This window comes from Aethalodelphis obliquidens, unplaced genomic scaffold (genome assembly GCF_003676395.1).
Source record: "Aethalodelphis obliquidens isolate GAN/ISIS:26980383/991018 unplaced genomic scaffold, ASM367639v1 scaffold8, whole genome shotgun sequence".
NCBI classification, from domain to species: Eukaryota; Metazoa; Chordata; class Mammalia; order Artiodactyla; family Delphinidae; genus Aethalodelphis; species Aethalodelphis obliquidens.
Window position 1 is genome coordinate 3,202,608 of NW_020837952.1, and position 20,251 is coordinate 3,222,858.

At 39.4% G+C, this 20,251-nt stretch overlaps 1 protein-coding gene across 6 annotated transcripts in view; it reads right to left on the reverse strand.

The window, feature by feature from the left end:
* Positions 1 to 20,251, reverse strand: part of TFCP2 (transcription factor CP2) — a 51,161-nt gene that overhangs the window by 18,490 nt on the left and 12,420 nt on the right. The window contains exon 2 of one of the 6 annotated variants that reach the window (XM_027106287.1): positions 8,972 to 9,101. The exons of the other annotated variants lie outside the window; for them this stretch is intronic. The gene's annotated coding sequence lies outside the window, so the exon portion shown is untranslated. The remainder of the gene's footprint in view (positions 1 to 8,971; positions 9,102 to 20,251) is intronic. 6 annotated transcript variants of the gene reach the window in all.

The window sequence follows — 20,251 nt, forward strand, 5'->3', positions numbered from 1 at the left end:
ACCATATGACCCAGCAGTCCCACTGCTGGGCATATACCCTGAGAAAACCATAATTCAAAAAGAGTCATGTACCACAATGTTCACTGCAGCTCTATTTACAGTGGCCAGGACATGGAAGCAACCTAAGTGTCCATCGACAGATGAATGGATAAAGAAGATGTGGCATATATATACAATGGAATATTACTCAGCCATAAAAAGAAACAAAATTGAGATTTGTAGTGAGGTGGATGGACCTAGAGTCTATCATACAGAGTTAGGTAATTCAGAAAGAGAAAAACAAATACCGTATGCTAACACATATATATGGAATCTAAAAAAAAAAAAGGTTATGAAGAACCTAGGGGCAGGACAGGAATAAAGACGCAGATGTAGAGAATGGACTTGAGGACACGGGGAGGGGGAAGGGTAAGCTGGAACGAAGTGAGAGAGTGGCATGGACTTATATATACTACCAAATGTAAAATAGATAGCTAGTGGGAAGCAGCTGCATAGCACAGGGAGATCAGCTCGGTGCTTTGTGACCACCTAGAGGGGTGGGATAGGGAGGGTGGGAGGGAGACGCAAGAGGGAGGAGATATGGGGATATATGTATATGTATAACTGATTCACTTTGTTATACAGCAGAAACTAACACACCATTGTAAAGCAATTATACTGCAATAAAGATGTTAAAAAAAAATTTTTTTTCCCCTCAGAAGTCCTAGCCATGGTTAGTGAGAAAGAATATTCTGGGCCTTGGAGACCAACTGTTGTGATCAGCATTCAGTCCAGATCAAACTTTAAAAGGATCTTAAGAGCTGTACCAAATTAAAGAGTATTTCAAATTATCTCAAGACATGCCATGAAATTCTCAAAATAAAATGTATTTTAATTTAAAAAATATGTACATATACTCACTAGAACAGTTAAAATGAAAAAGAATGACAACCCAAATATTGGCAAGGCTGTAGACTAACTAGGACTCTCATACTTTGCCAGTAGGAATGTAAAATGATACAACCACTTTAGAAAAAGGTTAGGCAGTCTCTTACAAGAGTAAACACGCATCTGCCCGTTGATCCAGCAATTCTACTCATATGTATTTATCCAAGAGAAATGAAAATATAAGACCAACCACAGACTTACACATGAATGTCCATAGCATAAAAGCAAAAACTGGAAAGAATCCAAATGTTCATAATTAAGAAAATGGATTACAAACTATGGTATACTCATACAATGGAATACTACTCAGCAAAACAAGGAATGCAACAAAATGGATGAAGCTCACAGACATGATACTGAACAAAAGAAGCCAGAAAAAAAGAATATATCATGCATGATCCCATTTATGTGATGTTCTAAAACAGGCAAAATTAAAGAGAACAGTGGCTTGCTAGCAGGGTGGGGACTGACTTGGAAGGTATACAGGGAACTTCCTGGGGAGAGAAAAGTGTTCTATATTATGTTTAGATGTGTGTGGGTTACACGGTCGTAACTGTACAGCTGAAATTTGTGCATTTCAATCCATATAAATTTTACCTAAAAGAAAAAAATAAATTATTGACTGGAGGATGGGAAATGGTATAAATGATAAAAGAGTAGTAACGTTGTAATTTTTAAAGCTGGGGGATAGGTACAAGAGGGTTCATTACACTGTTTTGTTTATATATGTTTGAAATTTTCTACAATGAAGTTTTTTTTTTAAATAGAAAAAATATGTATAGGCCACAGAGTACTTCCAGGTATAAAAGAAAGGCAACAGATACATAACATAAAAAAACCAATTGAGATTCTAAAGGGTTAGAGGTCAGGGATCCAGTGATTCCTGTCAACATTCCCCACATTCAAAATGAAATACACTCAAACCTTTACCTGTAATTTAAATATTATGCTTATACTGTAAAACAAAGAGATCAAAATCAATTTTACTATCTAGAGATGGAAAGGCATTCCTTATATGCACCTATATCCCTCAGCAGTCTACATTATCCCCAAACATTAGATTATAAGGTTATTACATTCAGGCAAAAACAACAATTAATAGAAAAGTGACTGCAATCATATGAATCATATATATAAGATTATAAATTCTTACTGGAATATAAAACAAGCAGCAAATGTTCTCATTATTGACCTAAGAATACACATAGGTACAATAAAAATTTAATGGCATGAATGTTAAAAAAAAAAAAAAAAGGGAGGGCTAGAAAAAAAGAAATTTCTCTTTCTGCTGATGTCTAAATAGCAAAGACATGTTATGAGTTGAATCCAGTCAGCAGAGATATAAACCAGTGTTTATGAAACACAGGTTTCTTGTTGCTAAAAAGTATTTCAAAGGCAAGAAAAACAAAGGGTGCTTTTCCTCTTCCTTAGGCCTGAAGGTGTGTGTGTTTTGCTTACAGGGGTGGGGCTAAGAGTGGAGAAGGTGGGGAATCCTTTCTGTCCATATTAATTTGTCAGGCAAAACATACTATTGTTCCCTTGAGATTATACAAAACTGCAGAAGCACTGGGGTTTCTAAAAAAGTACTGTCCCAGTTCTTCCTCTTCTCAAAATCAGGAAGCTACCACTGTTCCCACAGCAAACAGTATAGAAAATAAAGCAAAACACTACAAAATTAAGAAACATGAGATTAGTCTTTAGGAGACTTTGTTGCCTTATCATCCTCAAATGCATCATAGCTGATAATTCCTTGAAAGATTAGTGGCTATTACCAGGAATCAAGGCAAACTGGATTTTGCAACATAGCAACAGCTGAAACATTATGAATGTAGGGGGTTTTTTTCTTCTCAAGTATCAGTGCCTAGTAAGGTTAATATATAACAACAGTTCCTAGTCTTCTCAATATAATATGGCATTACACCTAACCCCTCACGACTAAGCAAAGGACTGTCACTTGAGGCTGGAATTCTAAAATTGATTCTAAAAGCTACCCCTAAAATTACCTCAAAACAGCACAGCCAACCGAAATACACAAAACTGTGTTATCTCATGAGAGATTTTAAAATCTAAAATGCTCAAATATATTTGAATTACTCATGTTCCCACCACACTGTGTTGCTTTCACTCTGCTGCAGGAGCAAGAATACCACTCAGTTCCACATTCCCAGAGGTGGGGGCTAAAGGTCACTGGCAAACCCAGCTCTAGGCCCCTGTTTACACCAAAACTATAACAAACAAATTCAGCGAGAAACAATTTTAGAAATACAGAAGGCTGCTCCTTCTCAGACATAAATTGAGTACAGATTTGGAAAACCAACTCTAGTGGACTCTAAGTAGTTGCTACCCATGTATAATTCAGCATTTTATTATATTCTTTGATTGCCTCATATACTTATTCATTCCAATGAAACATGAGCTATTTAAAGGGAGTAACTTCTCTTTTGTGTGTTTAGTAAACACGTGTTGACATGATTTATATTTTTATTTGTTTCTCCAGAATATTCAGCCCTAATACATTTTTTAAAAATAACTTTATTTATTTATTTTTGGCTGCATTGGGTCTTCATTGCTGCACACAGGCTTTCTCTAGTTGCAGTGAGCGGGGGCTGCTCTTTGTTGCATGCGTGGACTTCTCATTGCAGTGGCTTCTCGTTGCGGAGCATGGGCTCTAGGCACACGGGCTCAGTAGTTGTGGCTCGCAGGCTCTAGAGCGCAGGTTCAGTAGTTGTGGCGCACGGGCTTAGCTGCTCCACGGCATGTGGGATCTTCCCGGACCAGGGCTCAAAACCGTGCCCCCTGCATTGGCAGGCGGATTCCCAACCACTGCACCACCAGGGAAGTCCAGCCCTAATACATTTTGATCATTTTCGAATTTTCAACATCTCACAGTATCTCTGATCAAATATAAGGATATAGAAATCTTACCTGTTAAAGATAAGTATATGTTAAAAATGTGCACTGCTAAGCAGAAATCCACACCTGAGAGTAGAGGCCTAGCAGAAAGCATTTGAGTGGAAGTAACTGAGGAACAGAAACAGTATCAGGTATGATCTTTCCTGTATGTAACTGGGATTCCATGAAGAGCTGCTTCAGGGTCCTCTGAGGTATAAGTTACCCTGTGACATAAGACAGCCTCTTAATGGTCTCTACTAACGCACAGCTATGGTTTAACCTTCTCCCCCAGGCTTACCATTTCTTGAAACCCTCTTCTAGAGAGCCTGGAGTAAAGAGAGGGTGAGGTTTGATGAACTTTACCTTGAGTAAGAGGCAAACAGACAGATGTCCACAGCACCTAAGGAAATTAGAAACTAACTTGGGACAATAAGATGCCATGAACTTCTGGGCTTCCCTGATGGCGCAGTGGTTAAGAATCCGTCTGCCAATGCCGGGGACACGGGTTCGAGACCTGGTCTGGGAAGGTCCCACGTGCCGCAGAGTAACTAAACCCGTGTGCCATGAGCCTGTGCTCTAGAGCCTGCAAGCCACAGCTACTGAAGCCTGCACACCTAGAGCCCGTGCTCTACAGCAAAGCCACAGCAATGAGAAGTAGCCCCACAATGAAGAGTAGCCCCTGCTCACTGCAACTAGAGAAAGCCCACGCGCAGCAACAAAGACCCAATTCAGCCAAAAATAAATAAATAAATTTATTTTTTAAAAAAATGCCATGAACTTCTAACTTCCCTATTTATAACACTTATTTAGACTCCATCACTATGAAAATAAAACATGAAATAAAACATGTCAATATCCCTATGTTAGTTACAGAATGAAAAGGCAAGAACTGAAAAGACTACACCCTACACTGGGGTCAGCTTCAAAAGAAAAAAACATCCAGTAAATAATTGGTAATAACACTTTTAAAGAGGAGAGGACAGCAGACTGATTTCCTTGGATTTGTGGGAAGGATGGAAGGGCACATCAGGGAGGACACCTGGCCAGGAAAGATAGCCCTGCAAGTTTTAACATGAAGCCAGTGAGATGCCCTAACTACCGAGTAATGGTGAAATTAAACTGACTTTCTTGGTAGGAGCCCTCTGTCACAAAGTGGTAAAAGATTTTTGCTACCTGAACATCTGGTGAAAACTCTCATTCAACTAGAAAGCAGCATATATAGTAAAAAATTTGCCTTGCTCTATCACCCAGATGGCAGAATAAGTAGAATTATAATTCTGAACCTAAGTTTGACCAATCAACTTAGGTTCAGAAAGAGAAACTGATCAGAAAAGAGGAAGTGGTGAGAGCCTCAAAAGAAAGCAACCAAACCAGGTAGGCTGGAAGAAGAAGGAACACAGTGAGAGCAGGCTTCAAACAGTGAAGAAGACAGGACTCAAGCTCAAGGTCTGAGATGGGAAAAAGTTCTCAAAAATGAAATCTGCCAATCCCACATTATCTGAGAGAGAGGGAAAAAAGAAGGGAGGTATCTCAAGAGACTGGATGGAAAGGTCACCAATCAACTCAGACTTAGAAGGACATGCACAAGAAAACTAAATATATAAAAGGAAAGAAACCGTTTTTTAGAAAGTGGCAACAATATATTTAAGAAGCAAGCTGGAGCTGAAGCCCAGAATGTGCTGAGGCTTGCAAATCAGAGAAGGCACAGGTACACTCTTTGATGTAAATGGCATATTACTAATTAATATAAAGCAGAGACAGAAGAACATCTCAATTCCTGTTTTTTCTTCTATCTTTTCTGTAAAGAAAAACCATCTTGAGAGTAGAAAAAGACCACCAAATATGGGATTAATAGATCATGATACATAAGACTATCAAAAAGTACCTGGAATGAAATTATATACCTGGATGAAATTATATACCAGGAGAATCAAAGAATGTGCAGATGAGATCCATTGGTGACACTCTGTGTGTAAACTCAGACAAATCTCATGATTCTGATAATGCCAAATATCATATTAGCTTTTTATGTCTGTAGTAGCAATTTTCAAAATGAAAAAAGAGTATATTCTTCCTACCTTATACCAGAGCGATCTGATATGAAGTCCAAGGCAAGACTGCAGAAAAGGTTATTCAAAGAATAGTTTATGAGTTATTTATGCAGGGCACCAAGAATCACTGGAAGCCATAACCAAACTATCTCATTTTCCTTTTTGAATATGGTTTGACCAGGGAATGCTATAAGCATAAATATATCTGGATTTCAGCAATGCATAAACCAGTCTCTCTTGATATCCTTGTTGAAGGTGAAAAATATGAATTCTGTAAGTTAAGTGGCTTTAAGATAACTACACAACTGCACTTAGAGTGCAGGTAAGTCTAGAAGAAGGTTTAGTGATACGCCACAGGACCCCAGAGAAACCTGTCCCCTGCAACATGTTTTAGAAATAAATGACTTCGATGAGGACACTAAAGAGGACGATGATCAAATATGCAAATGACAGGAATCTGGGAAGGGAAAGCAATTTCATATATGATAGGATCAACTTTTAAAGTAATTCTAATTGGCTGGAATAGGAGGCTAAATCTAACAGGATAAAATGTAATAAGGATAAATATAAAGTCATGCACTTGGTACTAACAACAGCAACAACAAAATGGCCCAATATATGTGAGAAAGACCAGGACTTAAAAAAAAAAATTATCTGTGAGACAAGCAGTGTAACATGGCTGCCAAAAATGCTGATACCAGGTTTCATCAAAAGTGAAGTCTGAGGGGCTTTCCTGGTGGCACAGTGGTTAAGAATCCGCCTGCCAACGCAGGGGACACAGGTTCGAGCCCTGCTCCGGGAAGATGCCACATGCCGTGGAGCAACTAAGCCCGTGCACCACGACTATGAGTCTGCGTTCTAGAGCCCGTGAGCCACAATTACTGAGCCTGCATGACACAACTACTGAAGACCATGCATCTAGAGCCCGTGCTCCACAAGAGAAGCCACCGCAATGAAAAGCCCACGCACCACAACAAAGAGTAGCCCCCACTCACCACAACTAGAGAGAAGCCCATGCACAGCAACAAAGCCCAATGTAGCCAAACATAAATTAATTAATTAATTTAAATAAAAAAGTTATAGGGCTTCCCTGGTGGCGCAGTGGTTGAGAGTCTGCCTGCCAATGCAGGGGACACGGGTTCGTGCCCCGGTCCGGGAAGATCCCACATGCCGCGATGCGGCTGGGCCCGTGAGCCATGGCCGCTGAGCCTGCGCGTCCGGAGCCTGTGCTCCGCAACGGGAGAGGCCACAACAGTGAGAGGCCCGCGTACCGCAAAAAAAAAAAGTTATAGATAAGATCCCCTTACAGAGCACAGAGCATCACTGTCATCTAAATTTCTATCTCTGCACAGCAACAAATCTTATTAAATTATTCTACAAACACCTAGTGTTTTCCTACATTCCAGTTCATTGTTCTTACAGTATTACTCATACTTGAGGAAGCATAAATGAATTATTTAAAAATAGTAAAGATTACGTAACTCAACAGGGCCTACTACGTTTATGGTAGGTGCTTTATACAACTCTACCCTGAGTAGCTTAACTCTACTCCCCTGGAACTTCAAACTTCAACTTCAAACCTGGAAAAGGGACTGTTCGGTATGACCTCCAAACACAAGGAAGCAGTAGATAAAACAACACATCTGGATTTTATGCTGATGACGTCCTTGAAAGAGATATTGGTCATCTGACAGTCTTTCTTTACGAATACTGTTTCTGGCACTTTTTCCCAGATCTCAATACTGGGCTTAATGTTCTTTAAACACTTTAAGAAATGCTTCTAGGTATAAACCATTCTTCAGCAGTTAGGAGACCAGAAATTTGAATTGTTGTCATTTATTATGTCCATCTCAAAGTTTACCCCAAAATGAAGCTCATTTCTTTTTTCCCTCCAAGTCTTTGTTGTTGTTGTTGTCGTTTTCAGTATTTATTTATTTATTTGGCTGCACTGGGTCTTGGGTGCGGCACACGGGATCTTTTTAGTTGCAGCACGCGGGATCTGTAGTTGCAGAATGTGGGATCTAGTTCCCTGACCAGGGATCGAACCCGGGCCCCCTGCCTTGGGAGTGTGGAGTCTTAGCAACTGGACCACCAGGGAAGTCCCCCTCCAAGTTCTTGAATCTCCCTCATTTCTACCATGCTGAATTATTTGCCAATTACCACTTATTTCCTTCTATAAGCAATGTTTTTTTATTTTCCTTTAACTTAGAAAGTCACTAAAAACTTCTCATTTCAAATCTGTGTAGAAGCCTTACTTACTTTGGAAGCTGAAAAGTATCTGACCGATATCAGATACAAATTTACTTCCAGAGAGCTTGTGAGATATTAAAAGTTTAGTCAAAGCAACCTGAATCAGCAAAGCCCGACCTCAGGAGATTTGCCAGATATAGGCCTGCTTTCTGTTTTTTTCCAACATTACAGGATTAGCTCCTACAGCCTACAAATCTCATTAAAACACTGCTAATTGAAAACATCACCTGTGGCATCATTAGTACCAGGCTCTTTCATTAAATTTCTGAAATCCCCGACTCTTCCCATTTAGGTGATGGATGACAACCATGGGTTCTATATTCCAGGGAATCTGGCAGTTTTGAGATAAAAAAAATAGAGCTCCCATTTCAGTATTCAAAGATCTGATATCCAGCATCATATTATGACCTATCTGGGAAAACAACAATAGTTTTTTGTTCTTGTTTTCCTGTGACTAAGGGAAACCACGCTTAGCCCCTATATTGCCGAACCTCAAAGCTTCTTTTCAGGTCCAAAATGTCTACCAGTTCTTTTGTTTTTGTTTGTGTTTTTGTCTTTGTTTTGCAGTTAAGCTTCCCTCCCTCTTCACTAGCAAGAATCACTCACCACCTTTGAGGTTCTTCTGCCTCGCTCATTCCATCCCCGCTACCAAGCCCAGCTAGCTAGCTTCAAAGCTGGACAATCTCCCTAGTCCCCCATTCCTCCCTGCAGTGAAAGACAAACACAGACATTTTTCTGTTTGTTAACGCTTTAACCACTAATGACTTTTGGGGAAATCCTAAAAGTATCAGAATACCAGTCCCATGAAATGGTAAAAAGACTTTAGCTATCCCTCTCCCCTTTATGCTCACAGTGGCAGGGCTTATGAAAATTTCTCCTCCTTCAGACCACATCTTTGAGGAAGGTCCTTTCTTCTAAAATGGCCAACATATTCCCTGGAGATGATGCAGTCAAAGCAGAGCTGTTATTTGCTCCCCTCCTCTTGTAGACAGAAGGCAGATAGGTAGGTAGGTAGATAGATGAATAAACAGATGATAGAGAATTAATTTGCATTTCTAAGGATATGCAGAGCAAAAGACACCCAGTTCACTAAGCTTCAACCCTTCTCAGGAATGATAACTAGCTTTTTATCATTATCCTCCAATCTACAGCCAGAGTAACCTTTAAAAATGTAAATCTAAAATGTCCCTACTCTGTTTACATGCTTCAGTGGCTTCCCAATGAAATCGTGATAAAGCACTAGCTCCTCAACCCAGCACTCAAGGCCCTTCCAAACGACCCAGGTTACTTGTTCAGTCTCATCTCTCATTATACTCCCCACCTCTCTTTTCCCTCATTAAAAGTTTCAGCTGACAAACTGTAGCTCTCTTCCCTTGCTCCCCTCCACTCCCACTCAACTACTACCATTGATTTTTTACATGTAAACTAGCACTTAATCCACACAATAACACTGTGGGGTAGGAGCAACTGTCTCCCCTCCTTATTTGCCAGTTGAAGAAACTGAGGATCTAGTAATTTGAGATGTTAAATAATTTGCCCATGGTTAAACGGCTAGTAAATAGCAAATATAAATCCAAGTTTATTTATCCATTCACTCAATATTTTGTGTGCACTTATGGGCCTGGCACTGTTTTAGGCAGAGAGGAAACAGTAAACAAATTTTATCCAAGTTTTATCCTTCTTTATTATCACTCAATGCCTGGCATAAAGCAGCACCTGTTCAAAACATTCCTGAGGAAAAAATGTGATCAAGAGCTCCTGTGCAACGCTCCGAAGATACTTCTAAAGGTGATGCACGCTAATACTCCGCACATGGCTATCTGTGCAATTCACACTAACAGAACGATAGTGTCAATTAACTGATTTCACAAAAAGGGCTCAAAGCTTTTGCAATGGTTGATTCCTCTGTCCAGAAGCTGAACTTCCAGAATTCTGCCTGCCTGGTTCGTTTTCATCCTTCAGGTCTCTGCTATACTGTCAGGTCTACACAGAGACATTCCTGGTCACTCTACCTAAAGCAGACTGTACGCATTTTCATCAGGGCACTTTTTTCTGAAATTTCCTTGTCTATATATCCGTCTATCTATCTATCTACCTACCTATCTATTTACTACTCCTCCCTCCATAAGAATGCAAACTCCAAAGAGTGCAAGGACCTCATCTGTCTTGTCATCCTAGTATTAACAAAGCCTGGCCGTAGTAGGTACTCAATAAATACTGTTTAAATGATTACAACAACAGTAATAATAGGAATAGTAATAATCCCATTAGAAAATCCAGGTCATCATAATTAGGTTACTCAGCAATGACTGGGTTATACTTGTGGATGAATAGTCCAGAAAATGCTGCTATCATTTATTATCAAATCTCTAGTGAGCACTTGGCTGTCTACCACCCCTGTGAAGAGCTTCTGAGTATTTGCATGTTACTTACAACTGCCTCCCCACATACAATTTCACTAATTAAATCTTTCATACGATATTTCTAAGCATCTTTCACTACCAAACCTACAAGCCTTGAAAGCATCTTTTCTTTTGCTCCTGATACAATGAACGCAAAATTCCTCCTCCTAGGAAAGGCTAATCCTTACCCACAGACTTACAATCCATGCATTCTCAATTCCCAAGAACTTTATTCCCTTGTTTGTCTCCATGCATGTACCATCAATCTCCCTTTATTGGATTATACCCATTAGCATATATTCACGTTTGAGTATCTCCCATCTTTAACAAAAAAAAACTCTTCTCACATCTCCCTTCAACTACTACTACACTTTGTATCTTTCATAACTAAAATTATCTATATGTATTGAGTGTCCATTTCCTCATCTCTGATTCACTCCTCAAACCATGACAGGCTTTCACTCCCCATGGAAAGTGCTTGTCTTGGTCACCAATGACTTCCATGTAGCCAAACTAAAAGTCACTTCTCTGGGCTCATCTTACTTCGACTCTCAGCAGCATTCAACAGAGCTATAACTGGGACTTCCCCGGTGGTCCAGTGGGTAAGATTCCGAGCTCCCAAAGCAGGGGGCCCAGATTCGATCCCTGGTCGCATGCCGCAACTAAGAAGTCCGCATGCCACAACTAAAGATCCCGCATGCCACGACGAAGATCCCGCGTGCCCAACTAAGACCCGGTGCAGCCTAAATAAATATTAAAAAACAAAACCAAAAACCATAGCTGTAACTCCTACACTGGCTATTCTCCTCTCTGGCCTCCTGAATATCCTCTCCTAATTTTCTTCCTACCTCACCAGCAATGCTTCCTCAACTCCCTTGTGGCAACCCCTCTTCCTCCATAAAACCTCAGGAGTTGATTTTGGCTCTTCTCTTTCTACACTCCCAGATGATCTCATTAATTCCCATACACTTAAATAATACCTTATTCTGATGACTCCCAAACATATCTACTAGGTCCAGACTTCTATTTTGAACTCCAAATTCCATATTTAAATACCTATCTAACATTGCCTCTTTGATGTCTCTCAAGGATATCAAATGGGCCAGGTCCAAAAGAGAACTCTCAATCTTCCTCCAAACCTGCTCAGCCTAACTCCCCTCCCCCTAGTCCTCCCACCCTTGTACTGGATGCCAAACGATTCATCAGAATGCTCAAACTAGAACCCTTGAAGGAATCCTAGATTGATACTTTTCCCTTATCTCATGCCCATTAACAAGTCCTATGAATTTTTATCTGAAAAATGTATCTTGAACTCATCTTCCTTTCAGTAAAGTATAGGAATTAAGAGTGTAGGCACTGGAGTTAGACTACTAGAATTTAAATCACAGCAATAATAACAGCTAGCATTTACTGAGCATTTACTCTTTGCCTAACACTGTCCTAATTGTTTTATAATACGTATATTAACTCATTTAATTTTCATAAGAACCTCATGAGGTGGGTACTATTATTATTATTTCTATTTTAAATTAAAGCAACAGAGGTTAAGGAACTTGTCTAATCCTGATAGAACCAGAATTCATACTCCTAAATCTAGCTCCAGATCTCACTATGCTAGGTTGCCTCTTGGAAAAAGGAGACAAAAGATAGGGGGAGATCAGTTTAAAGCTAAGGCAACAGTCTGGGTAAGAAATAATGAGAATCTGAATGAGTAATGAAAGTAGGGACAAATTTATGAAATATTCAGGTAAGTCTTAAATTAGAGAGTTATATCATGTTCAAGGACTGAAAGACTGAATATTATAAAGATGTCAATTTTTCCCAAACTGATCTGTAGATTCTATCCCACTCAATATCCCAACAGATTCAACTTGACAAGTTGATTCTAAAATTTTATCAATTAACAAAACCAAGAATAGCCAAGATACTCCTTAAGAAGAAAAAACATAAGAAATTTACCCTGTCAGATATCAAATATTATTTCGAAGTTTTTAGTAATTAAGACAGAATGGTATTGACTCAGATAGACAAATTAAACTATTTCACGAATACAGAACCCATAAACTGACCCCACATATACAAAAATTTGATTTATGACAGAGCTGATATCACTGGTCAGTGAAAAAAGGACTGACTTTTTAATTAACAATGTTGGAAAAACTGGATATCTACATGGGGAAAAATGAAATTGGATCCTTAACAATACCCAATACAAAATTCAAGTAAAAAAAACAATTCTGGGGGCTTCCCTGGTGGTGCAGTGGTTAAGAGTCCGCCTGCCAATGCAGGGGACACGGGTTCGAGCCCTGGTCCGGGAAGATTCCACATGCCACGGAGCAACTAAGCCCGTGTGCCACAACTACTGAGCCTGGGCTCTAGAGCCCACAAGCCGCAGCTACTGAAGCCTGCACCTAGAGCCTGTGCTCTGCAACAAGAGAAGCCACTCAATAAGAGGCCCGCGCACCGCAATGAAGAATAGCCCCCACTTTCCGCAACTAGAGAAAAGCCCCCGCGCAGCAACAAAGTCCCAACACAGCCAAAAAAAAAAACAATTCTGGGAGTTCCCTAGAGGTCCAGTGGTTAGGACTTGGTTCTTTCACTGCCATGCCCTGGACTCAATCCCTGGTTGGGGAAATAAGATCCCACAAGCTGCATGGTGCACTCAAAAACAAAAACAAAAACAAAAACAAAAAAACTAAGTGGATTAAAGATTTAAGTGTGAAAAGCAAAACTGTAAAACTTTTAGAAGACAATATAAAAGAATAATTCTGGGGGCTTCCCTGGTGGCGCAGTGGTTGAGAGTCCGCCTGCCGATGCAGGGGACGCGGGTTCGTGCCCCGGTCCGGGAAGATCCCACATGCCGCGGAGCGGCTGGGCCCGTGAGCCATGGCCGCTGAGCCTGCGTGTCCGGAGCCTGTGCTCCGCAACGGGACAGGCCACAACAGTGAGAGGCCCGCGTACCACAAAAAAAAAAAAAAAAAAAAAAGAATAATTCTATGGCCTTAGAGTAGGCAAGAATTTCTTAGACATCAATGTCATATACCATAAAAGAGAAGATTGATAAATTATAATACACTAAATTAATAACTTTGGAACCAGTGACACATAAAATGAAATGATAAGCCATAAACCAGGAGAAGATACCAGCTATACACATAAATGATAAAAGATGAGGATCCAAAATATATTTTAAATTCCTATAAATTAATATAAAAAAGACCAACCCCTCTGCTCCCCACAAATAAAAACTTGAATATTTACTTCTCAGGAGACAACATAAATAACATATGAAAAGGTGCTCAGACTCACAGGAAATCAGGAGAATACAAATTAAAACCACAATAAAATCCACACCCACTAGATTGACAAAAATTAAAATTCTGACTAAATAAAGTATTGGCTAGGATACAGAACAACCAAAACACTTAAAGTATACCAGGAAAAACAATTTAGTATTATTTTTTATGAAGATGCACAAACTTCATAATCCAGCAATTCCATTATTCCTACAATCCCTCTGCCTGGAATAGATTCTCTAACTTTGCATGACCAAATCTTACTCTTGAGATACCGCCTTCAGAGGTAGAAGTAGTATTTCTATGTTCTGAACTCCTATAGCATTTTGTAAGTGTTTCTGGCATACCAATTTCTAGCCTGCATCATACATATTTATATTCAAGTCTTATCTTCTCTACCAAATTGTAAGCAAATAGAGAACAAGAACCTGCTTGATTTGTCTTTTAATCACCATAGCACTAGACACAGCACCTGCATAAGGGAGCATATGATAAAGACTCAAAGCTACAGAATCAAGCTGTACAAAATCTAGCACATAGAAGGCACTCAAATATTTGTTAAATGGGTGAATAAAAATTTGCTTAGTGACTAACTGAATCAACCAGGAATTGCTGTGCATACCAAACATGAACTAGTGGTGAAATAAAAATGAGAACGCTGATTCGTGTATCCAAAGTCCCAAATGAATTTTTCTCCCAGATTCTAGCCTGATGATGCATAGTGAGAGTCAACTACCACCTACAACTGGAAACTACTGCCAACAAGGCAGATAAAGAATGAGGGCAGGATAGGAGGAGGTGGAAAAAAGAAAAAGAAGGTAATAAAGTAGAATAAGTAAGGAATGGCAACATTATTGGATTGTAGGTCATCTTCCATAAGAATTATAAGAGGGCAAGAAAACTAAGAAAGCAAAGAAATATTTATAGGGGCTTCCCTGGTGGCACAGTGGTTGAGAATCCGCCTGCCAGTGCAGGGGATACGGGTTCAAGCCCTGGTCCGGGAAGATCCCACATGCCGCGGACCAACTAAGCCCGTGCACCACAACTACTGAGCCTGTGTGCCACAACTACTGAAGCCCTCACTCCTAGAGCCTCTGCTCCACAACAAGAGAAGCCACCGCAATGAGAAACCCGCACACTGCAAAGAAGAGTAGCTCCCACTCCCGCAACTAGAGAAAGCCCATGCGCAGCAACGAAGACCCAACACGGCCAAAAATAAATAAATAAAATAAATTTATATATATATAAAAAGAAACATTTATAGACCTTTAGTAACAAAACAACAAATGGGATAGGATGATTTTAAAGATGAGGAAAGCTAGCCAGCAATAGATCATGCAGTAGAGACTTTTTTACTTAAATTTATTATGCAGTATTTCAGACATATAAAAAGGTTTTAAAAAAAAAAGTATAACAAATACCTGTGTATACTCCACTCAGCTTAAGAAATAGAGCATTAACAGTTAAAGCCCTCTGTATACTTCCTCAGTTATAGCCCCCTTCAACTCTCAGAGGCAACAGTATCCTGAATTTGGAGTTAAACATTCTTATTCACTTCTTTATATTTTTACAGCAGTGCCATTTTTTTTAAAAGTAGTGGATAAATTTTGTGACAAAGGGAGGAATTTCATCTGTCCATCATAAGAGACTCTGAATGAAAGGGAAAGAAAAGGAACAGTTAGTAACGACTGATTAACTCAGGACAAAAAGATGAAGCTTTGGAAGATGGATAGGTGACAGCTGAAGGGGAAAAAAAGGAAAGTAAACAGTACTGAAAAAGTAGCACAGCAAAAAAGAAACACCAAAAAAGAACAAAAATCAGTGTGAATGGAGAGAAACAGCTGCCTCAGAAAATGCTATACTATTGTACTTGCCTTTGAAACAAAACAGAGTGAGAGTGAGTTCAGTTCATTCACTCAACAAATCAGCACAAACTATTTACTAGACACTCTTCTAAGGTACTAGGGATATAGCAGAGAACAGAACAAAGTCTCTGCCTTCAAGGAACATTTATTCTAGTTGGGGAAAGAGGCAAACAAATGAATAACACATCAAATACTGCAGAAAAGATAAAGAACAGAGAAGGCAGAGTGCTGGTGTGAGCGGAAGGACATGCTTGCTATTTTATGTGAAGGTAGTTAGAGAAGGCCTCTCTGATAAAGTGACATTTAGGCAGAAACCTAAAGGAAGTGAGGAATGTAGAAGACTATCTCAGGAAGAGTTACAGCAAATACAAAGGCCCTGAGGTGGGAGTGTGCATAGCATTTGAGGAACCAAAAGAAGGCTAGATGTGGCTGGGGTCAGCAGCAAGGAGAAGGGTAGACATGGACAAGATGGTCACAGAGGCACCACCACATGTGGAGCAATGCCAGAACTGAAGCTTTTATTCAAAGTGAGATGCAAAATCACTGGAGCGTTTCCAAGAGAAAAGTAACATGATCTGGTTTACATTTTAAGTAAGATAATCATATAATTTATCACTCAAACAGGGACACTGGTGAGTGAAGGAGGGTGCTATTGATAGTTATGTTAGGACAAAAGGCATTAAGAAGACTTTAATTTTTACAGGCTGCTGTGTGGAGCCAGCCTGAAGGGGTTCCTCTGGCCAAATCTGGAACAATTGATCAAAATATACAGTGATAGTAAAAGACTGCAATCTATTGAATAAAGTAAGAATCTATGAGGCTACACTGATAAAAATAAATAAGAAGGAAAAGCTCTTTTTTTAAAAAAGTGATTCAGTTATATATATATATATATATACACACACACACACATATGTATAAAATTTTTTTTCATATTCTTTTCCATTATGGTTTATCACAGGATATTGAATACAGTTCCCCCATCCTATATATAATAGTTTGCATCTGCTAACCCCAAACTCCCAATACTTCCCTCCCCCACCTCCCTCTCCCCCTTGGCAACCACAAGTCTGTTCTCTATGTCTGTGAGTCTGTTTCTGTTTCATAGATAGGTTCATTTGTGTCATATTTTAGATTCCACATATGAGTGATATCATATGGTATTTGTCTTTCTCTTTCTGACTTACTTCGCTTAGTATGATAATCTCTAGGTCCATCCATGTTGCTGCAAATGGCATTATTTCATTCTTTTTTTTATTGCTGAGTAATATTCCATTGTATATATATATATACGACATCTTCTTTATCCATTCCTTTGTTGATGGACATTTAGGTTGTTTCCAAGTCTTGGCTATTGTAAATAGTGCTGCTATGAAGATAGGGATGCACGTATTTGGAAAAGCTCTTTCATATAGTAGAAAGCCAACGAACCAATTTAGAAGGAAGGATATAATTAGAAAATCATCTATTAGCAACCATCATAATGATAACTGATTAGGGCAAGAATCATCAATAAACACTAAAACTGATACGTAAAAGTTTGAAAAGTAATAGGATATTTACATAGTCTCGAAGTATCTCCCCACAAGATACTTATCAATTACAAAAGACAAACGTACAAGGGAGAAAACTGGCATATGCCACTTTCACTAAATGGCCAAAGTTAACATTGCCAGTAATGGAACCAATCAACAGCATGTGCATCCTAATATGATACACAAAGAATTCAGCATCACTTCTTAGGTATTACTACCCAAAGTGCATTAACTGAATTTAATCATGAGAAAACAACAAACCCAAAGTGAGGGATATTCTACAAAATAACTGCCCTGTATTCATCGAACTGTCAATGCCATGAAAATACAAAGAAAGACTCAGGAACTATTCTAGATTAAAGGACAAGAAAGACATGTCAGATGACTGACATGAGATGACTAGCGAAATGTGGATAAGTTCCATAGCTCGATAATGGTATTGTGTCAGTGTCGAGTTCCTGATTTTGATCATCATACTGTGGTTGCATTAAGAGAATTTCTTGTTTCAAAAAAAGGCACATTGAAGTATTTAGGTGTTGAGGGGCATCATATCTGCAACTTACTCTTTATAGTTCAGAAAAAGAATAATTCTAGGTGTCTGAAAAGAGATAGGCAGAAAGCTAAAGCAAACTTAGTAAAAGTTAACATTTAAGGAATCCGGATGAAGGGTATGCAGAAATTCTTCAGATTATTTTTGCAAATCTTCCACAAGTCTGAAATTATTTTTTATTTAAATGAACAAAATACCCACACACAAAGGTTTCAGTGTAGACAATAGACTGGGTGGGGGGTGGTGCGTGCAGAGTTAAAAGCAGGGTTGGACCATTTAAAAGGCTATTGTAGGGCTTCCCTGGTGGCGCAGTGGTTGAGAGTCCGCCTGCCGATGCAGGGGACGCAGGTTCGTGCCCCGGTCCGGGAAGATCCCACATGCCGCGGAGCGGCTGGGCCCGTGGGCCATGGCTGATGAGCCTGTGCTCCGCAACGGGAGAGGCCGCAATGGTGAGAGGCCCGCGTACCGCCAAAAAAAAAAAAAAAAAAAAAAGTCTATTGTAGATTAAGGACAGAGGTCACGGAAGATAGCAGAGTAGGAAGCTCTAGGAATTGGTCCTTTCACCAAAAGAACTATTGAGCTGGCAAGAAATGCGTAGAGTAATTACTTTGAAACTCTGGAATCCAGTCCAACACTTTCAGCATCCAAGGGAGTGCCTGATGAAGAAAGAGGCTGGTAAATTTTATTTAATTTCAGCATTTGGCATAGCACCTATCATCCTCCAGCTCCCAGTCCCATGGGAGGCAGCAGTGGGAACAACAGCCCAAGATCCTGTTGCAGCTTGCTGGTGCTAGGGTGGGCAATAGGGATCTTGTCCTCCAAAAATAAAGGTTATGTGTCTTTCTTTCTTTCCTTCTTTTTTTTTTTGGCCACACTACACAGCTTGCAGGATCTCAGTTCCCCAACCAGGAACTGAACCCAGGCTACAGCAGTGAAAGCCCAGAATCCTAACCACTAGGCCACCAGGGAACTCCCAAGGTTATGTGTCTTGATCACTGCTTTTGACTGCTGAGGAGCTGGCAAAGAGGCTCACCATTGTTTCAACCCCCATGGCTGAAGTGGCTTCCCTAACAAAGTGAGATGAAGAGATTCAAAAAAAGAGAACACTCTCTTTTTTCCTTGTCTTTTCCTATTGGATCCAGGCATTTAAGGAAATCTCTGTCAAGTCACTGATGGGGTGGAGATAACAGAAGCGACTTCAGTGACCATATACAGCAAGGAATATAGTCTTTGCAAAACTAGTTTGGAAGAGTCACTAAACTTAGAGACAACTGCAGCTTTCATCCAGTAATGACAGTAATCTCTAAGAAGGGAGTAGAATCTGATTTCCAGAGTTACCACATTACAATACTCAGAATGTCCAGTTCTCAACAAAAAATTGCAAAGCATACAAGCACGTGAAAAAATACTCAATGTTGTCAATTATTAGAGATATGAAAATCAAAACCACTATGAGGTATCACCTCACACCAGTAAAAATGGCTATCATCAAAAAGTCTACAAACAATAAATGCTGGAGAGGGTGTGGAGAAAAAGGAACCCTCCTACACTGTTGGCGGGAATGTAAATGGTGCAGCCACTGTGGAAAAAATTATGGAGCTTCCTCAAAAAACTAAAAATAGAGCTACCATAAGATCCAGCAATCCTGCTCCTGGGCATATATCCAGAAAAGACAAAAACTATTATTTGAAAAGATACATGCAGCACTATTTACAATAGCCAAGACATGGAAAGGACCCAAGTACTCATCAACAAATGATTGGTTTAAGAAGATGTGATATATGTAGATACACACACACACACACACACACACACACACACACACACAATGGAATACTACTCAGTCATAAAAAAGAATTAAATATTGCCATTTGCAGCTACATGGATGGACCTGGAGAAAATTATACTAAGTGAAGTAAATCAGACAGAGAAAGACAAATATTATATGATATCACTTATACGTGGAATCTAAAAAAATAATACAAATGAATCTATAGGCAAAACAGAAACAGACTCATAGACATAGAAAACAAACTCACGGTTAGCAAAAGGTAAAGGGAGTAAGGAGGGATAAATTAGGAGTATGCAATTAACAGATACAAACTACTGTAAATAAAATAGATAAGCAACAAGGATTTACTGCGTAACACAGGGACTTAACTATACTTCAATTAAGAAAAAATTACGAAGCATACAAAGACAAAGGAAAATACAACCTATTCACAGGAAAAAAGATATTGACTGAAACCATCCTCTAGCAAGCCCAGATACTAGACTTACTAGACAAAGATTTAAGTTAACTGTCTTTAATATGTTCAAAGAGCTGAAGGAAACCATGGACAAATAACTAAAGGAAACCAGGAGAACAATGTATGAATAAGTACAAAATAGCAACAGAAAGACAGGAAGTATAAAAAGGAACCAAACAAATTCTGTACAAAAAAGTACAATAGCTGGAATTAAAAATTCACTAGAGGGGTTCA